This window comes from Cyprinodon variegatus, unplaced genomic scaffold (genome assembly GCF_000732505.1).
Source record: "Cyprinodon variegatus isolate N-32 unplaced genomic scaffold, C_variegatus-1.0 Scaffold124, whole genome shotgun sequence".
Classification (NCBI taxonomy): Eukaryota; Metazoa; Chordata; class Actinopteri; order Cyprinodontiformes; family Cyprinodontidae; genus Cyprinodon; species Cyprinodon variegatus.
In genome coordinates this window covers 1,228,627-1,239,938 of record NW_015150577.1, presented here as the reverse complement: position 1 = coordinate 1,239,938, position 11,312 = coordinate 1,228,627, and the positions used below count along the sequence as shown (strand labels likewise).

Below are 11,312 nucleotides of genomic sequence, written 5' to 3'. Positions count from 1 at the left end.
TTTTTTTCACAAAACAGGTGGAGATACTAAAGAAACTTGACAACTTTTCAAATATACTATTTTGAATTGCATCGAAGTGCATGCCACTATTGGATTATTTCATTTTCAAACACATATAAGCACTACATTCTTGTTTTTCTCTTTGGGGGGTCCAATTGCTTTGATTATTATTATTTTTTTTTATCTGTGATTAAAATATGGTTGTTTGTCACCCTTCTCATTTTCAGATTATACAACATGTGTAAGGCACAGATAGCCCCAGCATAAACTAAATAAAGCTCCATGTGTGAATCTGTCAGACTTAATCTTGTGTCTAATGTTCAGATGAACAATTTTGTTTCAAAGAAATCTCTTCATGTGCTTCATTATGGTTGCTTTGTTGCAGCACAATAGGCAGATTATTTACAGTGGCATGGTCTTTGGAACTGGAGAGAAAAAACAAATATGGGACCCCCACCCTTTACCCTCTTCCTGCTCTACCTCCTCTATGTCTTACCAATCACTTAGGGAGCAATTCCGTGACACCCCCCCCCCTACTGACCTGAATTCCGATGTAGCACTTGCCAATAGGATGTTGGAGGTTTGGGAATATCAGAATTTGAGGACAATTACAGTGTTGAAAGGGCAAATGAGATAACAGGGTCATACATGCTGACTCTAACCCTTCTAGACTCCCACTTTAATTATGTAAACCTATGATTTTAATTATAATAATTATATAATTTATGTGAGTCTAGGAATCAAAAAATTGGAGATTTAGTGATTCAAAAAGATAACCAGATATTAAACTATAAATAAAACTATATTCACTGATCGGTTTCACATGATCATCTCTGATGAGTAATTTGCTAGTCCAATACTGAATATTTTGATTATCTTCTTTTTATTCATCAAATACATTAGATCATGAATTTCCACTATTTTTGACTATTTGTGTATCAACAAGCTTGCTGCACTTTGGTGTACTTTTCCTGAGTACAGTGTAGTTTTCTGTATAAATGAGAATTATCAAAACTACTACTATGCTCCTTCTAAGTATATACCTTATATGTTTTTTCTTTTTATGTTTTACAGTCCTTTAAAAAACAAATAAAAAATAAAGAAAAGAAAAGCATTTAAATTAAGTGAATCTGAGAATACTATAATGTTTGAGTATACTGCATGAATAAAAGCATGATTCGTTATAGCCAAAACATAGCCTGACAGCGTGAACGAATTCACCACTGGGCAAGTGAGAGAATCTGTAGTGCTAATCACTCCCAAGAGCGAGCTGTAATTTATACAATTAATGAGTGAACAACCATTGCTAGCACAGCCCAGTACAAATCCCCATTGATTCTTAAAGCACTAAAGAAAGTGAATCAGCGCCATTTTCAATTAGAACCACTTTGGGAATCACTCCTCTGCAGCATTTCTCTGTGTATAGTAATTTAGTTTGGCAAAGCTAACTTCAGCTGTTATCTTTAGCTTGAAGGCATTCCATACTAACTTTAACTGTTAGCTCTGTATAAAAGATGACGTATCAAGAAAAGAATACGGAAGCTCCCTCCTGACCTGTGTATGCTGATTTGAACTAAGCTAAGAAGTATAAATCAGTTAATGATAGTGATTCAATATATTTCTTAAAGTTCAATATTGTTTCATTCTATTGAACGATGTGGTTATGACCGAATGTTCCTGAAGAGGTTGACTGTACGATTTAGATTTTATCACACATACAAGTGCGAGCCTAGACAAGTGCCTCAATCTTAGGGGGTAAACATCATTAGTAACCACAGAGATGGACAATAAGACAAAACTCTCAGTAAATGTTACGTGATGTGAGTCACAATGATTTATGAATACCATAAAAACTTCTACCAACACATAAGGATAAAGATCACTAAAAATTTGCTCTAATCCACTGGGGAAGCTGTCCCTGTGCGAGGGGAGAGGCTACAGCTGACAGAGGCTAGCTTTAGAGACTAACTGCTTAGGATCAATGGAGCACAGCAGAAGATCAGATAAGTCAGGGGAACAGCACTAAAAGGCTGGTTATTCTCCTGCAGCATTGTGTCGCAGTGAGCTTGACGCAGACATTTTTTATTTATGCTCAATTTTGAAGCGTGGTCTGCGCTATACGCTGTGGGTCTAGATACGGCCGAGGCGATGAGGAAGTGGGGGCGAGTTTAGTCCGACAACGGAGGGACATGACAGTGAAAAATAGAGGGGATCCAAGTGGAAGAAGGATCCCAGCATTCTCGCGCACCCCGATCTTCTAGCTGGTCAATCTTCACGAGTTGTTTTCCGCAATTTCGGTCATAAAAACAGAACAAGCCGGCCTACTGTCTGCGGCCAGTTACAATTGGAACAGCGGAGTGTCTGCGGAGGGGGCGGGCATGGCTTTTTGTTCACTGCGATACCTACGCAGACGACCTGGTTTCGGAGTATAAATCAGCCTTAAAGGCTGGGTAGAGACAACAGGTGGCCAGGGGGAGGATAACAGAGACAAAGCATGGTGAGGCTACGGCTTATCGAGGCTAGCCACTAGGCTAACTGCAGGAAATGGAAGGAGAAGCAGAGAGGCATGCTGGGAAGACAAAAAGAAGGCAGCAGATGATCAGTGTCTGCACAAAAAGGGAGACCATGAAACAGTCCTTCTAGAGCTAAATTAAAGTGGATTTTTTAAAAGCCAGCCACAAACCTCTTTAGTTATTTATTTTACATGAATCATGCAACAACTCTGGACAGATGAACGTTAATAAAAAATAAATAATAGGCAAATCCTTATTTAAGCTTTCGATTCCAAATTACTGTATATACTTTAATTTAAAATGGAAGGAATTAATCATTTGCAGTAACACTAACGTTGCTAGTGTACTATCATTTGTCAATTGGACAATAGCAACAAATAAATAGCCTCTTTTAAAGGGAGCAAACACTGTTATGATCAGTCATAGCACTGAAAGTAAAGAAATAATCAGTTGGGTTTGCAACTAACCCAACTGATTATTCCACCTGCTGGACTGAAGATGTATTGCAGTTTTTGACTGACTTAGATAAAGGTAACAATTCTGTGTATTTTGTCAATAACTTTTATTTTATACATATTAGAAAAGCTTCTCTCAAAAGACACAAGATTTGCAAAGGCATGATTAATTCCTGTCTTGATAGAAATGATCTTTGAAAAAATAAATGAAAAAAAATCTCTACTATTTATTAGGTTAATTGACTCTTTCATGTTTCCAATTTAATTTGGATGTTTTATTGTTATTGATAAGCTCCAATTTTTTTAATTTGGAAGGCCTCCTTGCCATCACCATAATCTGTAGCAACATCCACAGGTTCATCATATTCAAACATTTTCTCTGGCCACTCCTACACATTGATGTTAGTTTTGTTCAGAAAAAAATAAATAAATATATATATATATATATATATATATATATATATATATATATATATATATATGAATCTTATCATACAGCCTTTATGAACTTGCAAGCTGTTATCATAATGGTGGGTTTCTTGACCAAACCATTTGACTTGTGTTGACCCCATAAGACCAAAAATCCCCATTTGGCAGTAACTTGCTCTGGGTTTGCTATTCTTCCAGAATTCTATATGAAGGTATCATAACTGCAAATATAAAGCCCATTACTTGTGTTGTCTGACGGATGCTTAGTTTTAAACAACACTCAGAGAATTCCTAATATTACTCTCTAATATGTGATTTTTCTCAATGGTATTTTATGTTTACTTAAAATGAAATCAAAACAAACCTTCAAACAGGCTTAATATAATAAGAATGAACATCAGTGCTCCTTTCCACCACACCTGCAGAAATTACAGACATAACTTATGCATCCATCGTATTGGATAGGCAAAGAAGCGCTTCAGCCATGGCAAGCAGAGATCTATCAGTAGCCGCCGAGCAGCAGCCCTGCTGGTGAATGCCTCCGTGTCTGTTCCTGTGCAGTCATACAGAAGTGAAGGGAAGCAGGCTCTTTGTTTGGTCAGTCCATGGGAATTGACTCACTCTGTTCAGGCCCTCTGAGAAAGAATCAAGGCTACAGGCATTCTATAGGCAAACTCATAAAAGCATGGATCCCCCTCTTCTTAGCACTGGGAAGATTCACAGCCAGGATACAGTGGTGAGGAAAACAAATGAAACTTGATGATATTAAGTTAATTGGGAAGGAATTAAATGACTGGGTAAAAAGAGGGACACTGGAAAAGCAGGAGAAAGAGAAATAAAAAAGCAACAGGGTAGTAAAGAGCGAAAAGAAGAGCTGGATGGTACTTTGGCATCTTGCGCATGTTCCCAGGAGGATTACTCAAACTACATGTAAAAGACTGCCAAAACGATGGCAGAGAAGCTCCATCAATGGTCATGCACAGCCGTACACAAGTCCAAACTCCCCCATCTCAGTCACTGTTCCCCTGCTGGGTCTCTTGTTTATTTCACCTGAGTTCTCACCTCCTTTTCTCCTGGTTCTACTGTCTTTTTCTCTTCCACTTTTTTGATTTGTTAATTTTTCCAGTGTGGCGCCTACAATCTATCTCCCTCCCAACAGTGAGAGGAAAGCTTTAACTGCACTCCCTGGCAGGTAACATATGTTCCATCTTCTGGTTACTTGCCCATAGGCAGGATTCTTTAGTAGCACAAAAGAGCCTGAAGAAAGAGAGACCCAACGCCTCTACTCAATCACATGCTCTGTCGAACTGAGATATGTACATAAAATAGTAAAACAAGAGTTTCATTACCTCTCGTCTTCTTTTTTGTGTTTATTTATTTTACAACAGCACTGCACTGATCAAAGCTACATATAAAATGGAGCTTAAAACAATAGACATAAGCCTGCCCTATCTGTAACCTTCCTGCTAACATTATATGCTGAATTTTAGCAGATGTTCTAATTTTTTCTCTAAAATGCCTTACCTACATAAACACAATATACTTATTTAAATTACTGACAGACAACAGTTATATAACATGGATAGAAGAATTTGAGTTGATGATGCTTTGCGTGTGTAGGCATGCATGACATTTATCTGTTTGTAGGCATGCATGACGTTTAAATGTTTCTATGCCAGATGTGTTTCTTATTCATGTTACACAATATACTTGGATAGCATTAATTAAACTTTGAAACGGAAATAAGAAATTTTACTTTCTGTCGCAGAATCAATTTAATTCTATTTCTGGTCTTTGTGGAAAGCCTATAAATAATCTTTAGGGTCAGTTAGAATCAAACTGTTAAGGGACATGTTGATGAATAAAACAACAGCTCAAAACACTCTCACCAAGAGAGAGCTGTAACTTTGAGTTAATTTGATCATCTCTGTCATCCATGCCCGGGTTGGGGAAACATTTTGCATGCACATTGGTAACCAATTAAATCACTCAATTACAGCTTTTTCTGTGGTAAATGTTTAAAATATTTCCTGTATTTGGTCACTATTAAGAAATTAAGTTCTGCCAACCATCAAATAATTAATCTCCTACATTTGCTAAAAAAGAAAAAAAAAAGTGGTGGCTGTTAGGGTTAACCACAGTGGACCCCCAGAAATGAAACCCTCCTCAGGTCATCTTACAATTTGGGCCTGGATAGCAAATATGTATAGAACATATGTAAAACATAAACATTATGATTGCTATTTATTCATAAGATTGGAAAATTTTACATTCCCCCTTATAGTGAACATATATGCTTGCATGTAACAACCCACCCCTAAAGACATGTGCTAATACCAAATGACACTTTGTGCTTTGCAGCGTGTACAAGCTTGCCTTGAATGTCTGCTTTGTACATTCATGTTGGGCAGAAAACGCCACTTAGATAGCAGCCACTGGGAAGACGACAAAATGCAATAGATTGTAAACTATCCAGGTTACTACAATTCATCAAGTTTTCATTAGGAAATTGGGAAACAAGCCGCAGACACCCTGGTCCACCAGAGAAACATGTCCACAGATGCAAATACTTATGTTTCCCAATCCTCTGATAAATAATCTGATCAAGAGTTCACATGAGCATTTGCTAATGCCTGAAGACACATGCTCCTGCAAGACCATTTTAAAAGCAACTCAGGGTGCGAACAGACTTGGTTTCCATGGTAACATTTATGGTACCTTTGAAAAAAGTGTATGTTTCTGTGAGTGAGTGAGTGTCATGAGCATCCAGCTTGTTAATATGTGAGAGAAAAAGGATGGTGTTGATTGGATCGGGAGGTGGGTGGCGTCACCGAGGTGCAAAAAGAAGCGATTCCTGTATTTTATTTTTCTAAATTGTCTTAATGAATTAACACAGAACTGAATAAAAATGTTTGCAAAAAAGGAAAAGCTGCATACTGTACCTTTCTTGGTTATGACTATTTAATATTCTCACATATAAATGCGACTGAAAAACCTTTTATTCACTGGAATTCTTGCATTTATTTTATTGAGAAAAAGAAACGTTATATATTAAAACTGAAAATCCACCTGCAACACGTGTCCTTCAAACGCAATGTGGTTAATTAATTCCCAAACAGTATCAATTTGGATGCAACTTTAACCCTATTTTATTTGACAGCTAATCTTATCAGATGGGTTATTAAAGTAACTCGGTAATATTTAATGTAAGGCTGGCCGATTTAAACAACGTTAAAGAATCAAAAGACACAATAATAAACGAGGACAAGGCTCTGCACCTAAAGGTGTTGCAATATTAGCCAGAAGCTGCAGTCTCAACGGGAAAGCACAGTTTGTCCTCCCTTTTTTATTACACATTTCTTTGCTCCGAACTCAATCCAATATGTGGATGAAATTATATATATATATATATATATATATATATATATATATATACAGTTGCTGATCAGTGGCTGATTTAGGCTAAGCCAGTCTTCAATCTTGATGGTCATTATTTCAGTACTACTTGTTATTTCATTGATTAGGTGTAAATAACAAAAAATAACAAAAAATGCATTTTCACACTCATTGCAGTCTGAAATTATCTAAACTTAAGCAATGCCACCCATGTCCTCCTGCAGATTTAACTGGTAAATCTATTTCCCCTATGATCACCCTGTCGTTTGCATAATAGAATAAATGCCAAAAATGTCTTACCTTAGCTGGGAACCAGGATGGGAAAAGTTTTGGTTGTGCAGACTCTACAAGCGCATCCGCTTCAGACTAGGTGAGCCACAGCAGAGCGCGCAGCGGTCCGGGACAGGAGCGCTTCACACACCAAACAGAGCGGCTTCGTTTTTGCTTTTTTTTTTTTTTTTTTTGCCACTAAAATCCGAGCAGCTCCCGCAGTTGTGCGCTCCCACTGAATGAGCTCTGCCTCTCCTCGCTCTTCTGCGCTTTACTCCCCACAATTTACCTCCTCCCTGCCCCTCCTCTTTGTCCTCTCTGTATGGGAATGTCAGCTCCCATCGGTTGAAGATGCAGCCTTACATTCCCTCTTCCCCTCGCTGTCTCCTTATTTTTCTCCCTTTTTTTAATCACCCTCACAAAAACACCATTCAGTGTTAAAGTTCATGCGAAACCTGTTTAGGACAGGAAGCACAGGGAGTACAGAGTCTGTGATCAGAACCCACCACACTGAATTCTAATTGCCTGAATCCAAGCTTTAACATAGAAGTAATAAGCGTTTTCTGTGTCTGTCTGTGTTTCTTAAATACAACATAAATCCTTTAGACTTATTTTATTTCTAATGGATAAGAAAATAACAAATGAAAGCCTAAGCTGGAGTTTTTCAGCTTTAAACACCAATAAAATCCAAGCAAATGTGCAGAGAACATTGTGTCCCTGTGGTCAAATTTACACCAATTTATAACACGTCTCACAATTATGATCTGGATGTTTAAAATCAATAATTAATTAATATATTATTGCAGATTAATATAACTATATCTGCGTTGTTGAAATACCATATGAAATAACATATCTTTGTAGTATTTGAAAAAATATTGGCAACCCTAGAAACCCATGCTAAATAAAATGTAACAGAGTATTTCTTTATAAATGTAAATAAAACATTTGGGCACATACTTTAATCTAAAAGGCTCAACATGAAAACTGGCAGAAATTTAAAAAGAGCACATTCTTGATTAGAACAGCCCTATATGATTCTTTTTAATCAGCACAGCCATCAGTTGTTAAAGGGCAGACAGTATGGGGAGCAGTGTCTTATATTTTTTTAGCAGACCTCTCTTAGGGACCTTCACTCTCTTAGGAGCCTTTCTGTCACACTAAGATGCCTTGAGTGATCATGCAGACCATTTCCTGAGAGCATTTATAATAAATGCAGCAATACAAAATAATATATCTTGAAGATTTTCATTTTCCTTAATGTCTTCAAAATGTACTGTTTTGCATTTTTCAGAGATGCCTGAGCAGTGACAGTGTTAACAGATCATGTGAGGCCCTGGGAGATGTGTGTACCAATCCCAAGTAGTTTGGGGGTCCTGATCCTCTCCACAAACTCCTCTCCAAAGTGTACAGGGACACAATTTTTTCCCCATTCCTCCTGCCATTTACCACACATTCCTTTGTTTTGGTGGGGCTTATTGTTTGGTTGTTGCCAGAGCAACAAGTGGATAGTTTTTGAACTCAATCTCTGCAACAGGCTTGTTTTTGTTCTTCATTAAACACTAAAATCACTGACTATTGTCCTGCTCGCTGGTTTCCTGTCAGTGAGCAAGATAACGGTTCCTTGGACTTCTTAGTCACCTCAACTATGCCATCCACGTCATTCCACCCAGAAAAAAAGAACTTTAATTATAATCTCTTTTCTAAAGCAATGAGCATCCCTTCACTAAAAAAAAAATGATCCTTTTGGGACTCCCTTGTTTAACTTTTGTTGCACACCAAGCTTTTGATTTAGCATCAGCCTACAATGATGTGTTAATTCCAAATAAATCAGTTGCTCCACCTCAACATTACTCAGTCACTACTCCCCGAAACTATTTGATCAATTAAAACTCAGGGGTAAGGTTTTAGGCAAAAATACAATCTCTCAAGCTATCAATTGATGATTGATGATCATGAACTAATAATGGTGTATTGCTGGACCTTGAATCTGGACCAGGGGAACACATTATTTCAGGAATATTAATTCTCTATTAATATCTCATTATGTTAATTTTAATAATTTCTTGAACATTGTTTGAAGCTGATGATCTGTCTTTACACAAAAGAAGGTAATGATGGTGGATTTTTGTTGATTTACCTTTGTGACTTTTGTGGCCTCATTTTTCAATTCTAGAATACCATTGAGAAAACTTTAATTTAAATTCATTTAGTTATGATCAAGTCAAGTTAAACATTCCAACTGTTTTTATTTTTATGTACTGCAGTATCTGTACAATTTTATGTTCTCGAAGTACATTAAAATAGTATTTTTTAATCAACCAAAAACTTATCATCTGGCAGATGCTAGTTGATTAGGTCTTCAATCATAGCAACCAAACAATCTTATCATGTTCTCTTTAAGACATGAAGCAATAGTGTTAAAGAAACTAAAACGCTCAAATAGATCAATAGATCCTTGATTTCTTTTTATCGGTGTGTACTTAAAGGTAATTCGTCTTCTTTATTTACATTCAAAATTTCAAATCTTGCAAAAATCTTATTTCTGAGCAATTTTATATGAATAAACTACTTGTTAAATCTCTCGCAGTAATGGATGTTATTACAAATTTCGAAATGTCATCTTGTAAACTGGTAACCATATGCAAAAGGAACTGCTAACGAAAAATGACCACAAAAAAGTTGTATTAGGTTTTCCAAAAAACAAGTTTATGGCACCCAGAAGGTTAGGGAAATATTGTCTGACCTAACAAAAAAAAGATAACTTTTTGTAAATGTGTGTATCTTATTAATTCTGGTGTAAAACTAAAACACCAATTAGAAAAATAAAGAAAAGTTTTGTTTTTACACTCAAACATTGCGATGGTAGTGTATTAGTTATGTGTTACATTGTTCCAAATGGTACTGAGTTCATGTTTTTACTCAACATTCTGCACAGATTACTCATGAAAATGTTTTAAAAATACAAAGCTTAAAGATCTAATGTGCATAAGCATTCATAGACTTTACTTAACACTGTTGATTCACCTTTGGCTGCAGCCTCATGTCTTATGGAGTGGATTTTGATAGTATCACTATGAAATGGTGTGGACAAGAACAGTGACAAGGCCAGCAGTGAGTTCCATGTGGTGAGAGAGGTCCCTGCAGTGACCGGAGAAGTACAAAAATCAGAACTTTTCTATAAAATCACGTAAAGGCAGCCAATCAGGGACTGGTTGTGGTTGTGACATAGGTTGAAGAAAAGCTTTTTCAATCAAAATGGAATGCAGAGTGAATAATTTTGAAAAAGGATTAAATGAGGAATGATCTTAAGATGATTTTAGTTGTCTTTTAAAAAGCTGTTTTAAAATCTGTGGAGTCATTTATTATTTGTCATCCCAGCTCCAGTGCAAACCCCACCCAGTTACAGCCTCTGGTATTCTTTGCTCGGCTAGATGAAAGGAAGAACCACAAAAAACAACTGTCATTCAGATGCAGCTCTTGGAGTAGGTTAGCATACTCTCTCAAGACTTAGTTTCTGAAGAATTGGGTGGATCCACAGCTATCGATGCCAACAGAGTGTTTTTGCATTTCACAGCAAAACAAGCTTTCACTTGCTCTATAAATTTCCTGTCCACTATATTACATTGAAACTAGCAAGCAGATAGAGGCTACTCCTGTCAACCTACTCTCATTATGAGTGCATGTGAAATCTGCGAAAAGTTATGCACCGTAATTTCGTACGTTTTGGACGTTTTTTTTCGTCGTATGCGCATGCGCATCTGACGCAGCATTCACGAATTTAGAATATAAATTACAATTAAAGCCACAAGTGGCATTGGGCGGCCCTCGCAGCTCGCACCGCCTGGTATGTTGCGACCGCGGGAACCAAGCGACCTCCACCTCCACGCTCCTTCCCAGCCTATGCTCCTGCTCTTCAGCCTCTGCCTGCTGCTGCTTCTCTTCATCCTCCCCCTCCTTCTCGTTCTGCTGCTGCCACTGTTTCTCATCCTCCTACTCCTGCAGCTTCTCCTCATCTTCCTCATCCTCCTGCTAATGCAGCTTCTCCTCATCATCCTCCTGCTTCTGCTTATCTTGCTGTGTCTCCTTCTCCTCCTCCTGCTGTCGCTCTTGCTGCATCTCCTTCTCCTCATCCTGCTGATGCTCTTTCTCTTCATCCCCTGCCTACTGCTGCTTCTCCTGATCCTCTTCATCCCCCTGCTGCCACTCATCCTCCTCCTCCAGTAGCTTCTCCTCATCTTCCTCATCC

The 11,312-nt window shown here is 37.6% G+C and overlaps 1 protein-coding gene across 1 annotated transcript in view; it reads right to left on the bottom strand.

Annotated features, from left to right (window-relative positions):
• Positions 1–7,317, bottom strand: part of slc1a2 (solute carrier family 1 (glial high affinity glutamate transporter), member 2) — a 39,487-nt gene extending 32,170 nt beyond the window's left edge. Inside the window, exon 1 of the mRNA XM_015375723.1 lies at positions 7,094–7,317. The gene's annotated coding sequence lies outside the window, so the exon portion shown is untranslated. The remainder of the gene's footprint in view (positions 1–7,093) is intronic.
• Positions 7,318–11,312: the final 3,995 nt, after the last annotated feature.